Source organism: Tetrao urogallus (assembly GCF_951394365.1).
Source record: "Tetrao urogallus genome assembly, chromosome: 17".
NCBI lineage: Eukaryota > Metazoa > Chordata > Aves > Galliformes > Phasianidae > Tetrao > Tetrao urogallus.
The window spans coordinates 1,811,886-1,831,803 of NC_136830.1; the positions used below are offsets into that span (position 1 = coordinate 1,811,886).

A 19,918-nucleotide genomic window follows, 5' to 3' on the forward strand; every position below is an offset into this window, starting at 1 on the left:
GTGCCACAGCACTTCTCGTCCCCAGGCATCTTTCCCTGGGTCTCCCTCAATCCCCTCACCTCCTCAGCAACACACTGGCATTGCAGTGGTGCCACATTACCGCAGAGCAGGGTAAGGGAAGAAGGAGAAGTGAAATGGAAGAAGGTGCTGGCAGCAAAGGTGGGATACAGAGCCCTGGTATGGCACACACAGGAACAGTCACATGATGGTCAGCATTCTGAGAACTAATTTAATTCCATGAACTCTGGAATAGAGCTCCTGTGAGGAACAAAGCATCCAAGCGATTACATTCCCAGGACAACTTACCATATGAAGACCTTTCCTTCTCCTCCTCCTAAATTCCCCCCTAGGTAAATTCCAGAAACACACAGAGAGAAGGACGACCACCTTTTACAATACGATTTTAATTAGTTTCTCCCATCTGCTCAAGAGGCTACAGAATGCCTTGAAATGAAGTGCTTTACTGCTATGATGGATTTGTGATTTCCCACAGAAAACCAGGTGATAAAGAGCCAGTATGAACTAGTGTGGTAAAAGTTTACAGTATTCTTTGACAAATTGCACTGTTCAACAGAAAGGAGAGGTTCCAGTTTTGCCAGTAAGTGTCTCTGTGCCCCTACCAGGTGGGGGAAGCCAAGTTTTACTATGCCAATCATCTGCAACACCAGGTAGGGTAAAGCAAACTGTTTCCATGGATAAGCATCTACTCAGCTCTTATGGCCTGCAATACACTGGCAAACAGATCAAATGACCTAGAATGGAGAAATAATGACCTTGAAAGTCAGAGCTTATTTCTGCTTTTATCCATCTTTAATATCTGAGCTTAAACTACATCGACCATGCATTTTAAGATCTATATTGTATCCTTACAAATCTATTTGAGAATGCTGAAGTCTTGAAGCATTATTTGTTGAAGTGCAGAGCTTATTACGGGCCAGAACTCAGCCTGCCTTCCAAGTGATGACGTGCGTTACTTAGGTCAGTACAACTGACACAGGATGGAGCTCCCCAGACTCAGGGAGCCTACTCCCCACCCCACCACTTATTTCCTTCTCAAACAGAAGCCAGCTGTACCTACCATCACTGTGATCAGTTTGTGATCAGTTTGTGAGGCTGTTTATCTGTAGCTGCCCAAAGCAGGTAATACAGGTAATCCCCAGCACGGGGTACGACTGCCCTGCCATCACACCTCTCTGCCAGAAGCAATGCTCATGTTATCCCTTCAATGGGAAGAGGTCAAAGTGCTGATGTTAAACCCGGGAGCCCAGGAGCTAAAGGATGAGCCGTGGTATCAGTTTTTTGCCAGAGGAAACTCATCCATGTTCTGGATTGGTGGGAAAAGGATCAGTATTAGCTTACGCCAGATAAGGAACACGGGATAAATACCCAAGTCAGAACTTACCAATGGGCATCATTTCTTATATAGTAGCAAGTTAATGCCATATAGCTAGGCAACAAAGCCATTCCATCCTTGATAAAGGCATAAACACATTAAAGGCATAATCCCTGCGTGACATGGAGTTATTTCTACATTCATGAAACTGCCACTGCTTCTGCCAGCACTGCTCTTTAAAAACCACCACTCTGTCCCAGCCTGACCACCCCTGCAGTCTGTGCTTTGCTTCTCCCTCAGCATGCACAAACAGGCAGAAATCCATTCTAAGCCCCTTTTAAAGGGCAGGCAAAAGCCTGTCATATCATAGGCAAAACTGCAGCCTGACCACATTTGGGATAAAACAGCATCTTATCTCTGCTCCCAGTCTTTATCACCACTCCGGCGGTCTGGGTGGGGTCTGCAGGTATTTTAATGAATGGATGGATCCATCACTTTCACTTTGCACAAAGACAATCAGGGAACTCTTTACTAATCATCCTGGATTTCCCAGTGCAGATGGGACATGCAACAAAACGCCAACTAACAGAACCAGCCAGCCAACGGAAACCTTTCTTCACCTCTAAAGGACACTGAGAAAACCTGCAATAAGATCCAAATTGGAGGTGAAAGTTCTCATTAGAAAAAAAATGTCTAACTTATCCTTTTTAAAATGAGAATTGAAGTCATAACTAACTTTTCATTACAGAAATGTACAGAACGGCTCAAGCTGGCCACTAGGAGAGACAGGATCTTTCCTAAACAGGAGTGTAACAAAACACGGCTTAAAAACCGTTTCCAGGACTTGGCCTCTATCCAGATACACTCATCAGCTATTGCAACATACAGGATTGCTTCATTACTGGCATTTGCTTCTGAGAACAAACACTCTCCTCCCTTAGAAGTTCAAGTGGGCCACGCTGAAGCAACAAGCCAACATTCACACCTATGGATCCAAGTCGCCACAGCTCCCAGCTTTGCTTTATGCAGGCTGGTTGCATTATACAGAGGGACAGCAGGGAGAGGAGAAGCCAAGCCAAGCAGCCACCCTGGAGTACTGAGCATGAAATCACAACACACAAAATTACACTGAAAGACGTTATTTTTGAAGCACCTTTTTCTTCTGGGAAACCAAAGCAGAAGAAACAGATGGCAGTATTTCTAACTAACATTTAAGAGAAAAACAGGCAGATGCAGCACTAGTTTCTCTATTAGTAAAATAGAGGTGGAGGAAGGAGGAGTATTTTTGAGGAAACCTTGACTGCTCCCATCTCCACCTGCAATCAATGACATCCCTCAGGCAAAACAGTGAGCTCTGCCATCCTCGCTGAAATTTCACAGCAAATGGTTTTGCAGCTCTGTGTTGCTATATCAGCCATTAGCACATCAGTGTAACCAGAACATTTAGCTCAGCTTGGAGGAACTGCCACATTTTAGTCAAGCTATGAGTGCAACTGTTTTAACACACAGAAAATATAAATGGTGCGATGCTGGATGTGCCTCTCTTTTTCAACAAGCTTCTAAGAACACAATGTGGATGCTAATTCGTAAGATGTAATGAATATGCACACTGTGAAATGAACAGACTGTGCCCCAGAGCTGCTCGCTGAGGTTACTGGTGCTATCACAAAATTAGCTGTGTCCAATGAAAGCTCGGGACCCTGGGCTGCTGCCATCTAACTCAAGTTTACAACTTCAGCGGAGATTCTTTGCATCACACACATCAGCTTTGCAGAGTTCAATAGCTGGTGGCCTTTGTCGTAACTTAATTACAAACGGGACGTGAAGGTTGTGCCAGCATGGTAACACCTGGCTAAGCAGAAATCTCTCTTCCAGGCGTATTTCACCTGCTTTCATCTTAATTTGACTGGACTAATTGCTCCTAATCCCACAGAATAAATGGTCATTAGAGACAAACCATAAGGGGCTGAATGTTCAGTGAACAGTGGGAGTGTTCAACCCAGACCAGAGCAGCCACCAGCAAGGTGAAGAATGAGCCCTGCTTTGAGCCTTGTAACAAGCGTGGGGTAACAAGGGCTAGGAGACAAAGGGGAAAATGGCTGTTTTCACATAAGGTGTGTGTGAATGAAATGAGGGGCCGAGAGTTGCTGTGTGGGCTGAGCAGCACCAGGAGCTTAGGAAGGAGAAGGAATTCAGTCGGGATCTGCTGCACAGGCACAAGAGATGCAGCCTTTGGGCAAATCCAGAGGCAGTGCACATAGGCTTTTCTTCCTCAATACCACCACAATAAGTGAAGGAAAGAGCTGATTGGCAGATGCCAAGCAAAACGCATTGGGAGGATTAAAAAAAAAAGCCGTGAGAAAGCAATATTATCTCACTTTCAGGGAGATAAGGAGGAGTGAGCTCCACAAACTCCGTGTCCCACAGCCGCGGCTGCGCGGCGATCCATTAACACCCAGCGTGTTCCACGGGTTGAAAAGAACATTAATACATCTGTCGGAACACAGAGACAGAGTAAATATCCTTATCGTTCCAGTTACTGTAAATAATACTTAAGTGCAAGTCAAATATTAGCTGTATTCAGCACAGCATCATAACAAAACAGGCACTGCTAACATTATGGTCCCAAACTGTGTTATTCTTAATTAACATCTGACATATATCTGCTTTTGCAATCACCCATTACTGATTAAATGACAAGGCACAATGTCAGATGCGTAATCTGATTGGTTAGTACTCAGTTACCAAGGTGTTACATTTTGAAATTGCCTGTGAATTGATTTCTTTTATTGAATTAATAAGTGTTATCATACTGTACAGAAGGTAAAATTGCTACTGAATGTGAGCGATAACATATAATTACAGAAAATCAAATCCTAATCTGCAGAGCCAAGCCAGGTGTCAACATTTTAATTGTAGTTAGGGAAGCACAGTGGCACTGGTGAGTGGGGGAAGGGAAGAGCTCAAGCAGGGGAAACATGGGAAGCAGCTCCGAGTTTGGAGTGAGAGCCGCCCTGAGGGATGTCAAGCACTTGGGCAATGCAAAAATACTGTCCTCTTGTTTTTCATTTTAGATGATCTCACACATTGGGACAACTGACTGCCATCCAGGGCCAAGCCCCTGTGCATCTTAGATTTGCATTTTTGGGAAAACCTTTCTGAAAAATTTCAGGATACAGAAGCATAAAATACATAAATTAAGCACTTCCCTGGTTCTTTCCTTAGAAAAATAAAGATCCCTCTTTTCCCCAGAGCTATCGAGTCCCTGCTAGGTGACAGCACAGCCTCCTGCTAGAAATAAAACCTCCGAATTTTATTAATTTCAGTAGCTTTACACACTGTTCCAATGAAAAACATCTTTTCCCACAGCCTCCTGGCTGCTCTCCCTGTTGGTTTGCATTCAAACACTGCACTAACATGACTGCCCCAGCACCTCTACTGACGGCACTGAGTTGCTGTGACCCCTCACGCAGACACATCCACCAGCTCCAATGGATTTCCTCTGTATCAGCCACCGTTAAAGCAATCTGAGTGTTCGTGCCGATGGCTCACACCGCTTTAACTATGTGTACTCAGAGAACGATGGAGCAATTTCTTTGGATTCTGGAGGCTGGGAGAGCCCTGGCTCATGAGGAGGAGCTCTCCTCCCCCCCGAGATGTGGATCCCCACATGTGGGCCATGCCCAAAGCCCGCCTGTGCCACCGCTGCCCAGGCATCGCTGCCTTCCGAGTGTCTGCACCTCCACCTCCTGCCAACCGCTCCTTCCCAGGTTTGTGCTCCCCATGCTGCTCCTCTCTCCCTCCTGAGCTGCTCCTTTCATGATGTTCTCTTGTTCTGGATCCTCTCTTTGGAGAAGGGATGCACCCCACAGAACACAAGGTCCATGCAGTAGGAAAGCACCAAGGCATGCACATGGAGCTTTCAAAGACCATGCTAATTCCCTGCCGCACCACAAGCCAGCTATCAATTTGCAGAACATCTGCTCACATCATCAGCTTTTTCTTTTGTTTAGGGATAAAGAGGATAAAGAGGTTAAGTCATCCCGCTTGTACACAGAGAAGTTAAAAACCATGCTACCACCACACTGCTGGCAAGACAGCCCAGCAGCAGGATAGCACGTAAGGATACAACAGGAAGCTCTTGGCAAATTAATTCCTTCTATGACCATGTTTTCAGGGTAACAGTGACACTGCCCTCTTTGAGTTGCAAGACCCTGGGCTTCACTGTAACATCACCAGGACAGCAAGTGTCTTATGGACAACACAGCCAAGGAACATGGCAGCCAACAGCTCGTGACCCCACAGCTCATGAGCCAAGCATGCACCCTGCACACGCGGTGCTCCAGAGCAGCTGGGCAGGCTGTGCTGCATGCAGAGCCCCGGCTGCACAGAGCAGCCACTGCTGCAGAGAGCAGGCAGAGCAGCACACCTGCAGTGTCAGTTACCTCTGGGCTCTGCCTTCATCACTCCCTTCCTGAGACACGCTGTGCAAAAAGCATGCTGCCAGCGCTGATGCCATGACCTCCTTGCTCCTTTGTGTCAAAGCTTGTTGGTTTTTTTTCTCTTCTTCTCTTTCTTCTTTCCTTTTCTAATTCCCTTCAATTCTAATGTGCAAAACCACAGTTCCAGCCACCCTACACCTTGTTGTTCTGAGGTGGGGGGGGAAGATTCCCAGGATGCATTTTCTTTCAGTAATCTCCTGTATATTGCTGCAGCTGACTTGGGCACCTACTTAATCTGTGACCTTACAGCTCCTGTCAAGCACGCTGTGACCCCCTCTAGACTCATCCTATCCATTACCAAATTTTCATTTTTATTAAGCTCAGCAGAGACTTCTTTCCCTCTCCTCCAGGAAGCATGAATCCTCCGGCGTCATTTATTCCACAAATGATTTATACCTAGAGCCTGTCAACTACAGGAGGCACTTACTTGTGCTTACTATACCTGCAAGTAGCTCTGTCCTTTCCGGGTCATTACTAATAAAGCACTTATCCCTCATACAAGCACCAGTGCCTCCCTGTGCTCTCGCAGGTATTTATCTGAGCACTTCAGAGCCCTCAGTGGATTTATCCTCGCAGCGCTCTGCCGGGCTGGGCATTGCCATGATTTCTGCTCCGCAGATAAAGAGTGAGACTCAGGCTGAGCTCCGTGCTGCCCGCAGGAGGCTCAGCACCCTGCAGCTCCCAGCCCATTGTCCTTCCTGCTGCATCCCACAGTGCTCCCCTAAAACTCCCCAGGTTCTCGGTGGTCCCTCCCAGCCCCATACAGGCAGCGCCAGCCAGCAGAAGGCTTCAGTGCACGGCTGTTCCTCGTTCATGAAGTGCTTAGAGAAGAGCGTTGGGAACCCAGAGGCCCCAGTTGTTCCCCCTGCCTTGTCCCTGCTCACTGATGACTCCTGGGATGAAGGCTCCTCTGGCTCAGCACTGCTCTCTGTGCAGCCAACCAGGTTCCATGAACAACGGCAGAACAAACACATTTGTCTTGCAGCTAGAGCGCCAAGACAAGCAAGGAACAGAGCTGGGGGCCAACTGTAACACCACCGACTGGCAGCCAGCCCCGTTTCCAGCTCCTTACAAATATTGGTCCCAGCTTTCCGCCCCCTTTGCAGTATTTCTGGGCAGACCACAACATCCCCAAAACATCGATGTGCGGCTGTGCGGCCCAGAGCGTGCCATGCTCAGCTGGGGACCTCTGGTCTGCTCCTCTTCCCCTTCATCACAGGCAGGGCTGAGAAACCTGTTGCTGCTGCTTCTCTTGCAAGCCCTGAAGCCAACTGGCAAGCCAGAGTTTAACCTCACAGCTGCTGAATATAGTTGGATTAAAACACACTGGCCAAGCAAAATATTGCTTTTAAATTGTAATTTATGTTTGGCACTGAACACATTGGGAGAATTCAAAGCAATTTGCACTACAGACCAGCCAGTAACACCACGCAAAAAGCACTTTGATGCCCCTGATTTACATCCGAGAGCCTTAATGCATTTTGGAAACAGGCAGCAGAGAAAGAAGCCACTGTGCTAATCCTAACTGATGTAAGGATGCTGAAAACACTTAGTTGCTCCTAATTCGTTGTAAAAATCTGCTTGTGTGCAGACTCTCCTCTAAATCCAAGAAGTTACAATGAGATTACGGAAAAAATGAGGACGCTGCCTGAAAGGGTCATCATAACTTGCCAGAATCAATCTGAAAACCCTCCTTATTGGTCCCATTACACTCCCAGAGGTTTACTTTTGGCAGGGTGGGGGGGAGAAACAAAGGCATGATGCAGGACAGCAGGACAGGTCTCTGCTTCCACCTCTGATGGTCCTGCCTGAACCTCATGCAGCTTCACACTTCTCTACCAGGCTGCAGATGCATTCATTCACACGTACATCCATGCTCAATCTCTTGCAACCAAAACAGTTTCCTCACCACAATGAAGTCACTTCAAAGCAGTCTGCTCCCGCTGAAGTGAATGGGAGATTCTCCTCCTGGAGTAGTTTTACCAGGAGCTGGTCTGCTTCAGGACAAAGCTCACTTGCTGATCAGGAGGAAAAAGCAGAACGGCTCACTTCCACTGATTACATCCATCCCCCAAATAATTCGAAATTAATCCTGCAATTTAATTCCAAGCTGCCTTGCTGCCGAAGGAGGAAAGGCTCTCGTGGAAGCGACACAGGTGAATTACATTTGCTCAACAGTTTCAGCATTAAATAATCCGCACATAACTCAGCTCACTCGAAAGGTACGCCGCCGCGATCCGACATAAAATATGGCTCTGCTAAGCCAAAAAAGATAAAACAGGGATTCCTTCATACTTAAAGGAGAAACAGTGAAGGATTTCATATTTTAATGAGATACAGATGCCGACCACTGAATAAATCACTCTGCCTATAATTAAAGAGTCCTCTGATGTCTGAAGACTCTTCCTGTCACGAAAACTCCTGGACACTATTTCATCTCCTTCCTAAGCCTGATTTCAGACTGAAAGAGGGGGGATCCAAATGTTGATGTCACCCCAGACACCACTTACAGTCTCCATTTCCCTTCTGAAGAATTTGATATTCATTTGTCTTTTTTCTTTCCTTTCTTTTTAATGAGTCTTCAAGCACTTGGACTGGAAGGCAAGTATGAAGAGTCGCCAAGGGACCGTGGTCCTTCCCAGCCCCGTTCATCAGCACTTCACACAGAACAGCAGCGTTTCAATTAGAGATGCTTGCAGTGTTAGTGAGATGCAAAGGATGAAAACAGAAAACCTAACATTCAAGTAAAGGAAAGAAAACAAGAATGTTTTACAAGGGCGTCCCTGGGCAGAGGGGTGCAAGGAAAGCTCTCATGGGCACTGAGGCTTCATGAGATGCCAAAAGGCTCCTGCTCAGCTGCCTGCCAACATGACCAAAACAACTCTGTTTGCCATTTAAGCCATTTGTTTGGAATACTTCAACATATTCTCCAATTTCTTTGTGCTGCTTTTGAATTTCAGGTCCTTAAGGAGCCCATGATTTAGCTACCTTAATCTCTTCCTGCACTTCCCATCTGTACTCTCCATTAAGAGCACATACATACACTACTATGTTTATTCTCTCAAACTTCCAACTCTTCCCCTCTTCCTTTTCACCACATCTCCCAGGCAAAGGCTGAATTCCAGTTACATGTGAGTGTGTGTTTGTTTTGGGAGCTTTGGGTTCTGGAGACAAGCATGGAGACTTTGAGCATTTGGAAGAAATTTCCCTGACCAAGCACCTCAGCCAAACCTGCCCTGCCACTAAACATCACCACAAAATAGAGGAATACACAAAGAATTGTGGGGGGAGGGGGGAAATGAAGAATCCTTCAGACTCTTGGAAGGACATACATGCTCCAGAACATCTGATTTTCTGGCTTAGTGCCCTTTGAAAGGCTGCAGAATCCTCCCCACTGCAGATACAAGACACAATGAAGGATCCCAGTGCAGGCTGTAAAATTCTGCAGGCTGTCCCACACAATTCACACCTTTCCAAATGATGCTACTTCACTCCTTGATTACAGGAAGTCCAGCCTAAAGAGGCAGCCCTGCCGCCAGAGCTCCACCAAACGCCTTTGGCTGGCTGTACTGATCCACATTTCAGTTCCTGGTTTATTTTTGCTTTCTAGTTTCTTTCCATTCGTGCCGTGCTTCTCCATGTAGTATTAAATCGACAGTGACAGACTGTCACCCTTTCTCCAAATTCACTAAACTGTTTAATAATATAATTTTTAGAAGCAGATCTGTGACTCACACACATGCACACACACACACCAAGGCAAAATAAAGATGACAGCGCATTTGAACAAGGCAGCAATAAAACACTGAGAGTAATAAAGAATAAAAATGCTATATCAGGTTGTCATGGGAACCAGCATCCAAGGACTCCAGGTAACATTGTAAAACATGCCACTGAGCATAAAGCAGCTAAGCAGGTTAAGGGGTTATTTATTAGGCTGCAACACGCTGCGCAGTGCCCTCTGGTGAGAGCACAGCAGACAGAAGGGTCCAAGCCCCAGGCTGGAGACAGGAGTTGCATTGCCACCAAGGGCACCAAGGGCAGGGCTGCACGCAGGCTGACACTGGGCCACGTGCATGTGCCAGCTGCCAGCTCTGTGCTGGGTGAGTAAGGAGCACGCAAACCAACCTGCGTGGGGCTGCAGGGCATGCCTAAGCAGCTGGGCCCCGCCAGCCTCCACTACGTGCTGCCTTTCTTGCTGAGGGCAATGGGACTCACTGGATGAAAGGTGGAGCAGGGATGGGTAAGGATTTTCTTAAGGACTGAAAGCGTAACTGTTCCAAGACTAGAAATTTCAATAGAATTAGGAGCAGCTCTCTACAGGGAGCAGCTGCAAAACCAGGCTCATGTTCCCTGGAGTACGGGCTCAGCAAACACAGCGTGCCCACAAGGAACACCAAGAAGGAACTCAATGAGGGGAGCAGTCCATGAGCAAAGCAAGCAGCTGGTAAGGCCATCCTGAGCGTCCCTTCCTACCAGAGGCAAAAGCACAGACACCAGCCGTGGAATGCTCACCCTGCCAAAACAGAGCTCCTGCCTGCTCTGCATGCGCAATGTGAGGGTGCTGTGAGGTGCCTGGAGTGCCTTGCAGTGAGGCTCTGCCTTACCTGGAGGTCAATGGCTGACAGTTGATTTGTCATCCCAACCCCAGCTGCTTATCTCTAATGCGTACATTCCACATTGTTATGACAAAGCATGATGCTCAACTATCAACCCCTGCCAAGCAAACACCACACTGCTGGGATGGCCAACGCTTGCTGCCAGTTGCATTCAGCAAGCAGCAGACACCCGTGTCTCTTCCCAGGTGCCAGTACCTAACCAAAGCATTTATTTTGGGCAGATGAGTTGTGCTCAAATACCACAGCTCAGGACTTTTTTCTTGCTTCCCAAAAATGCTGCTAATATTCCATACAGATTAGCTGGGATCAGAGCTGACACCACCTCACTCCATGATCCTTCCTATTACATCTACAACAACAGAAATCATAACACAGAGATCGAGCAGTTTTTAAGGTCCCCAAAGCCTCGCCCAGCACACGGCACGGTTGGATTAATGTTTTCCATCAGGAAAGCCAGCCAATTCGGCCCCATACTCAGCAGTGCTCGCAGCGCAGCTCGGTGCCGCCAGGGCTGTGGTCCCTGCGGAGCTCTGCTGACAGCCACGTCCCATCCCCGTAGCTGCTGTGTGCCTGGCACAGGCTGGGTCTGCCAGCTGGCTGCAGAACTACCGGCAGGAGTGGGGGCCGGAACCCACAGCCCGCCTCTCCTCATTTTCCCCAGCACTGTTCAAGCTGTCAATTCAATTCTCCCCCCACTAAGTGGCACCAATGCACCGCAAACCACAATGAAAACATCTGTACAGACGGCTTATAAATAAATACTCCCCATCTCCTGAGCCCAGCCCTCAGCGGGGGAATCAGAAGCACGGGGACCGCAGTGCTGCAGCCAGAGCCCTGCGCAGCCCCAACCCCCGCCCCAGTTCCATCCAGCCCTGGGCGCTGGCCCTGCCCCACACACACCCAGCAACTGCGATAAGAGGAGGGCAGCACAGCTTGCAAGAGAAAGGGGAAAAGGTAAATAGGTGTTCACTGCAGCCAGTGCCTATTCTTGATGACACAGGGACGGCAGCGGGGACACGGGGCGAGGCCAGTTGCTGTACGCTCAGTCCTCTGTACACCTCAGGGAGCTCCAGCCTATTCCAGCCAGGAAATGGCCATGCCAATGACAACATCCACTTATGCTTTATTGCAATGCAAGAGCAGAAACTAACAGGGAGAAATGACGAGGAAATATCTTCCTCACCAGTGCTCACTGTGAGCAGTGACAAGCAAAACCATTACAGAACACATACATCACTATGGAAAAAAGTACTTTACTCATGCCAATACAACTGGGAAACCTCAGCACCCTGAATTAAACCAGGGAATAAAACAACCCCGTTGGTCTCAGAACATCACACTGGATGCCTGACCATCACATCACTACGGATGCCTGCTCCTCCGTGCTCCCTTCCCCGTCCCCCATGCAGTCCCAGCAGCTGATCGCACTGCTGCTTGTAGCAGGCTGAAGTAATTAAGCTTAACCCAAGTCTGGTGGGAGTCTCAGGGAAAGCCAGTGATCCACAGGCACAACACGCTGTTATTTATAGCTGATTAAATTCTATTTATCTACATTTAAACGGTGCAGGAGATGGGAGAGATCCCAATACACATCTGTGTCTTATTAGAAACACCAGCTGTGTGTGGTAGCTTGAAGTTTGCTTTTTTTTTTTTTTCCCCCCATCAGTTTACCTCCTTGTTACTAAACCAGAATGTCATGAAGGAAATGCTAAGCTGATGTCCCCTTCTCAGAGCTTTGAGTCAAAATATCCAGATAGCAGCAGCAGGACATCCAGGCCACGTAGCTGGAGCACCACTACTCAGATGATTCGCAAAACCCAGGAGAACAATCTATCATCTTTCTTTACCCCACTGCTTTGCATGTGAGGTATTCAAGACCTGAGACATGTTCTTTTGGCAACTGTTCCAGCCCAGACGAGTTTCACTTTCCGCACCATTTGAAATGGAGCTCAGATTCAAAATGAAACTTGAGGGTAAAAAGCAAAACCTCTGACTTCTGCACATCTTCCTGCAAATGCCCTACAGGAGCCTTGAGCATCTTACCCAGCAACCAGCGAGCCTGCAGCCCCAGGTGCTCTGCAAAGCCACGCAGCAGGGAGGACTGGCACAGACAGCTCTGAGCCCCAGCACTGAGCTCCCACGGGGCACTGAGCCGCCTGCTGCCCAACACGGCTCCTGCGCTGCAGCTCCGGCTCCTCGGCAGCCCCAAGCCGTGCTGCTAAGAGATACTGGTGTGTGACACTAACAGAGCGTTAAGCCTCCAGATGGATTGTGGCTGGAGGGAACCTGGGATATTTCCACATTCTTCCTGAGAAAGGCAATGCAGGCACCCCTTTGTTTTGCTGTGAGGCACGTGGTAATTTGGCATCACCCTCTGAGCTCTGAAATTGGCTGGAACAAAACAAATGTTGAGCTTTCGCTAAGAAGGCAAAAACAAAGAGCATTGTCTCAGATGTGAAAATACAGCCCGCGAGTGCCTGAACACAATTAAGAAGAATCTAATCCAGTGCTCATTAAGTATCTCGGTTGCCGGGTAGCTTATTTGTTCATTCGACTGTATTTGATAACTGGAATAGTTTAGAGTTGTGTTTCTGCAGTGGTTGATCTTTTGCTTACCAGCTCTGCCGCAGGGCTCCCCATGGAAATCACACAGCCACCCCACGCCTCACTCCAGTATTCCCAAAAACAGCCTGATCCTTTTTAACTTTGCCCCGTTTAGCTACTCTGCCATCTCACTGAGGACCAGCCATGGTTTACATCACAACTCTGAGAGCCTCTCCGCTGGAGCACCTAAGAAACACACAAACCCAACAAGCTGTCATCACATCAGAAAGCTAATCTTCACTATCTCAGAGTTAATCTGTTCCTGGACAGGAACCAGATCCCCAGCACAGACGCTGCCCCAGTAAAACCCTTCCATGCAGAGGCTATCATCCACATGTAAACAGCACCGTTTTAGCTCACAGTGATCTCACAAAACTGACATTTTGGGATATGAACTACCAGCCTTTAACTGCTCGTTTCTCTTACTCGTGCTTTTAGACGATGCCTTTCATCAGCTGCAAGCTTACACTAACATGCACACAGCCAGACAACTAACAAAAAACATTTCCTCCCATATTACAGGAAAAATGAAGCATTTCAGGTTAAGAACAGAGAAAAAAGAACAAAAACAACTGCCAGCAAAGCAAAGTCTGCTTATTCCAGAGTACATCCTCCCTGGTACTTTGTGTTGCAATTATTTACATATCCCAGATAGGCAAACTGACGTGGTCCAAAGTTTTGTTGTGGACTCTGTAGAACATACAGGCACTTGTGCCAACTGGAGCACACAAGCACTCCGACATCCCAAGTCTCTGCAAATAAATGACATTATATCAGATACTGCATTCTGTAAATATAATTAGTACACAAGACATGTAGTTATGGCAACAGGCACTTCTTCCCCAGGCTTATTTCCTAAAGCCTGAAGCCCACCCTTCTGGACAGCCTAAAGGCACCTGTAGATGAGGGATCTGGGACGTGCTGCTCTGCTACTGAGCCTACTGAGTATGACGAGAAACCCAAATGCAAGCAGTACTAGAGAGGGTTTTCACAATGGAAATCTATTTTTTCCAGCCCCTGAATTCCCACTTTCTAACCAGAGCTCTATAATTTCAATGTTGCCCCCACTGCTCATCTGAGTTATCTAAGTTTCCCTGCTTCCTCTTAAAAGCAATTTCTAAAGTATTCTAGAAATCCTAAAGGGCAAAGCCTTTCAGACATGAGAAAGCTGCCAAGTGCCTCATTTTGCAGGAGAAAGGCAGAACGAATCCACAGCCACACAGCTCTGCTGCTGGCTGCTTTTCATCTGACCCTTATGAAGAACCCCCCAGTGTCCACAGCCCCACTTGTGTCCCAGCCACTGCACCGCAGCAGGAGCTGCTCCCCAGGCGCCCACTATTGCCTGTCTGCAAAAAACAAATTCAGCATCGCAAGTCCAACATCAGAACGAGTACAAGTGACACAAAACCCCTCTGACAAACAGTCAGAAGATTTTTAAGGGCTGATATCGTAGATCTCCACGAAGCAGACTGGGCTAAGCTAGCACTCCTACAGGCGCCCCGTGCCAGGAAGCAGCGTGGCACTGCATCCTGCGTGCCCAGCTCCGCGCTGCCATTGCTGGGAAGGGTGTGTGGGTACCTCACTGCTGCTCTTCTTCCCCTGGGCAGCACCGTCTGAGTCCCAGCACCGCTCCCAGAGGCATGGGAGGAAGCAAAAGCAGCGCAAAAAAATCGCCGTGGCCTAAACTCAGCCGCAGCTCCTCAGCAGGCAGCTGAGCCCCAGTAAGTGCCAGCAGTTTCAAAAGAGCTCTAATCTCTCAACTGTTATCGAGGTTTTATCACACTCCAGTTCTTATCTAAACCAAACAATCACTAGAACAGCAGCTGATAAGGCATCCTGACAAGGTAATTTCAGCAATTAAAATCCCCAGCTACAGCCATCCCCACGGAGAACATTTCAGAGCTCTCTGCAGTGTGAGCTCCCATCTCGCCCAGCTCTCCCAGCCCTGGCCCTGCAGTGCCAGAGCAGCACTGTGCACAGCAGCACTGCTGGGACAGCCCTTGGGTTCTCACTCACGTGTCCCAAGCAGGGATGGGCTTAGGAGCCCTGTAGCCTCACATCTCCTTCTCCAGAAACAAAACCCCAAAGCCACTTCAGCTGGATGGAAGCATTGGCTGACCCAACGCAATTCCTTCATGCCACTGGTCACTGCCTTGACCCGATTCCATTCTTCCACGCCTTATGCTGGAACAGACAAGCGGTGCTCACACCCCAGTGCACCCACAGTGCCTCCAAAGCTCCCAGCAATGCAGCACCACCATGCAGCTCCACCACTCAGCTCCCCCCAGCTGAACTTTCAAATCCAGGAAAGGGAATCGAAGATTTCTTGCAATATGCACATGGGGGAAAAAAAAAAGAAAAAAAAAAAAGTAAACCAGACAGTGTGGAAAACAAGCAAGAAATGCCTTCACTCAGGATGGGAAAAGCTTTTACACTCTATTTCAAAAACTTTCTTCAATCAAATTTTAATGAATCAAGAGACAAAACAGATGCAAAAGCCCATTTTGCTCTATAAATCACAGTGTCTGGCATGCAAAATGAAAACTAATTTGTTCAAATTGCAAGACTTAAACGTGGTTATAGAAATAATAGAGTGTCTTCAGATTTTAATCAGAAAGAATATATCTCAAGTTTCAGAACAAACTGCTCCACTCAATCAGAAGCAGAACATTATAAATACATCATTCTCTCGGTTAGTCCAAAGAGCAAACGAGTTATTTCCTCTCTGCCACAGCGTGAAGGCAGAGGGGTTTCTCTTCTACAGACCGCAGGCTGGGCAGCGCTGTGCTTCCAGCAACAGTGCTGTGCTTCCAGCACCCCGCACAGCCGGCACTGCCTGCCCACAGGGCCGCAGCCCCAGGGGGTGAGCGCTGCTCTGGAGGCACGGCGCAGCTCCAGGCAGCGCAGAAAGGACGCCGTCACCTCACCTGAAAGGGACGCGCAGCTTAAACCCGAGTGCTGTGGGTAACCGGGGCTGCCATCGCGTTCAGATGGATCTCAGTGTCTCAGTGTCTGACGTTCGGCGGAGACGCTGCACTTACCCGGCTCCTGCAGGACAGACGGACGCTGCAGCCCCGCAGCAGCCGAAGCGCACAGCCGCACCCGCCCCAACGGTCACAGCAGGCCTTTATGGCAGATGCTAAGCACACTTATCACAGAGCAACTGTGCCCTGGAAGCTCAATGGAGCTGCACTGCTTATCAAAGCGACGGCTTATCAGGGAACCTAACAAAAATAAAGGTTACACCATACGTCTCCTCCTTTTTACCTCTGCTCCATCAAGGTGTGTGACTCCAGTTAAAGCTGCACTGCTCACACTTTCTGACTTGCTTCCTCCTTGCCTGCCCTTGGAAGCAAAGCCCCAGCTCTGGAGCTGTTCCCTGCAGAACGCTGCTGCCTGTGACACACGTGCCCACAACCCAGAGCTTGTCACCCACCGCAAGAACAAGGATGTGCAGCTCTATCATCTGTTGTTGACAGCGCTTCATTCTCAGCTGGATAATCTCGAAGCAGCAGCATCCACTCGTATTCAGAGACAGGGAGTGATTTTAATCATCATATTCGCTGCAGTGGCATTTGTGAGGTTTTCAGAGCACGGAGCTCATTTCTGTGCCATCGCCAAACGCAGTCAGCATTTTTCTTAGAAGCTGAAAACATGCCTTCCTTCCCTGCTATGCTGCTGCACACAGCCGAGCGCCCACTCCTCAGGGCAAAGCAGAAATGCAGCTTGGCCACTCCTCATCATAATTTTTACAGCAGGACTACATGCGGACATTACTCCAAATTGAGGCACGATGTGACTTCTTTTAAAAGGGCAAAATTGTTCCTTTCTGGCAAGATCTCTCCAGCTCAGCTCAACAAATGTGCTGGGGCTTCTCAGGCCATTCCTCCTCATAACCGGGCTCCTGCCCTGCCGCCTGCCCTCCCAGCCCTGCTCTGGCATCTGGAAGAGCTCCTCTATGGATTAGCTGCCTTCTTTTCTTTTTATATATCAGTATTAAAATCTTTTTCTAAAAGCTACTCATCTGCTCTCTCAATACTACTGACAGTTTCCCTGCCGAGAAGAACTATGAACGCATTTCTTTTTTTATTTAACTTGCTGCCATATAAGTGTGCACTGACCTCGTGGATGATCTGTGTAAGCTGTTGCTACCTAGCCACGTTAAATTTAGCTCTAATGCAATGCACTCACAACTCAGCAAACTCATAAACACCAACCCTCCATGATAAGCAAGCAATAAAGCCTGTCCTTTATTACCACCAAGGTAATTCATGCTTTAATATATCTATTATTTCAGCACTAAGATTATTTTACTGCAGCACATGAATTTATCATGAAGGAAATAAAAGCAGAAAACGCATGAGAAATTCTGTAGCAAAATTCAGAATAAACTTTGGTAACTGAAAGGAGTACAGATACAGAAAAGAAAACAACGTTATTTCCTGTGGTGTTGCTGGGATCATTTGAAGAAGGCCAAGAGAAAACATTTTGACCCCCATGTCAATGCTGCTATCAAAGCAGCAGCATTCAATTGCTCAGTTTGCACCACCTGAGGGACACGATTTCCAGGTCCTGAAACACAAAACGTCGGCAGGCAAAGGGCTGCAGTCAGAAGCCAACGCCGTATTTCTGATCACAGCGGAACACTTCCCTTGCACAGCCTGCCATGGATCCACAAATTATCCTTCTTCTCGCACGCAACAGAATGGGAGCGGACGAAGGATCTCAGGTAGTCATGAGAACGTACCCAACTTACGCACGGAACCGGAGGGCGAGTCAGCCGTCTGCTGTAGGCTACAACAGCTGAGCGTCACGACCCCTTCCCATCCCTCACCTCGGCATTCTGGAACCCACAATACTCCCATTAGCACTGCTGACAGCACTGCACAGCACAGCCACAACACCCCTGCAACGTTCTGTACCACACGGCGCTTCTTCATCCACGCTGACGTGATTCCCAAATCGCAGAGCGCTCACAAATGCAGTTTATGTGTTATTCCTGCAGCCGGTACGTCAGTAACGTGGGCTTAGCAGACTTGAAAGCAGGCCGGATGCTGACGCGAGCCCCCCGCAGCGCTCCTTGCCAGCCCACCTGCACAGCCCCACACCGCTGCAGCCCACGGCTTCCTCTGGCTAATGCAGCCCTGTGCTTCCTGCTGCACGGCACACTTTGTGCTTTGGTGCAAAAAGACCAAGAAATGATCAAAGCCAAGAAAGGAAAATGTATAAAAGCTGGGTAAGTGAAAGCTGCAAAACGGGACAGTTGCTGGGACAGGTTAATCATTAACAGGCAGTTCCTGCCATCCCCTAAATCTTTAAAAATGTTTAACTAGGGGAGAGAAGGAAAGCACACGGCTGGGTCTTCTTTCCCTTTTGCAGAGGAGGAAGCAGGGGTAAGCAGAGCTCTTAAAGCAGCAGGGAAAGGAGCCGGACCCTGCACAACCTGCTTCTGCCTTCTCATTCCTCCTGTGAGATCTCTCCTCTAGCTTATTTTATTACAAATCCTGACCAGGAAGGCAAAAATCAGCCTCTTTTAAGGGGTAATGTTCTTACTCATGGTCTAAAAAGCCCTCGTGCTACAGGGGATAAAATAAATGACTGACCTTTGATGTTTTGCAAAGCTCACTAAATGACAACAAATAGGAAGCAAAATTGTATCATGCACCAATAAACTGTAAATTATTTTATGATATGAGAGGTTATTTAATTTAAAACTATAACTATTAAGAAGAGCGATAAGAGATAAGGAAGGTAAAGACTCGGGGACTTTTCAGCCTCGTATCTTATCACTGCTGGTGTAATATTAACCCACTTGATCCACAGTATCCCAGTTATTTTGTGGTCTTTCCACAGTTGAAAACAATTAGCAAACGTGAAGTATCCAGAACTTTGTTCAGTTGTACCGCAAAAGCAACACTATCTCGGGTCTGATCATGTATTCAAACTACAGTAGCACCAATGTCAGCATGATGTTAATCCTTTTGACTGTTGCTGTTGAACTTGTGTGGACTTTGACTTTACTCAGACATGGAAATATGAACTCTTACTCCTCCTATACAGTCTGCCCACTCTTTTAATTCACTTGGCACAGATTCGTAAACTGCTTTCTAATTGCTTGGACACCTCTCTAACATTTTCCAGCAGCCACAGGCTGATGCCAGAAGTCCACAATCATCCTAAGAAAGGTGAGGGCGTATCTCATGGAATGACAGAATGGTTTGGTTTGGAAAGGAGCTTTAAAGATCACCTCATTCCAACTCTCTGCTTCAGGCAGGGACACCTCCCCATGCACCAGGTTGCCCACGGCCCCAACCAGCCATGGCACAGGTTATTCAGGGATGGAGTTACTGCCATGCACATCCATCTGTACCCCAAAGATGACCCATTTACCAACTAGACCACACGCTCACTGTTGAAGCTTTTCTTTAACTCGCATCATTGCTGATTTTAACTGAAGAAGTCATGATTTATCCTAGCTTGCAAGGCCAGAAGTCTAAAACCTCTTTAATTTGCAGGCAGTTTCATCCATAAACAACACAGCAGAGGAGCACTGCGTAACTAATCCCCTACCGCAACCCTGCGGTGGGCTCAGCTCTCAGGAACAGCTGTGGCTGGCCAGGAGCTTCAGGCAGCACACAGGGCCATGCAGGTTGGACACGCGTAGTCACCATCTTCTCCTCTAAATCCTCTGTTCTGCAGAGGTTTGTTCATATCAGTAACCCCATCAAGTCCCTCGCACACCCAGCAAAGTGGCTGTGCACGCCTGGGGCTGGTGAGGAGAAAACCAGCCTGGCCAAAATAAAAGCACTACAACAAACACAGCTCACTACCATCCTAATGCACACTTGTCCAGCTGTACA

The 19,918-nt window shown here is 47.9% G+C and overlaps 1 protein-coding gene across 1 annotated transcript in view; it reads right to left on the bottom strand.

Moving 5' to 3' along the window:
* FBRSL1 (fibrosin like 1) overlaps nt 1-19,918 on the bottom strand; it is a gene marked incomplete at both ends in the record, with an annotated part of 418,053 nt that overhangs the window by 262,782 nt on the left and 135,353 nt on the right. The gene's annotated exons all lie outside the window — the stretch shown is intronic.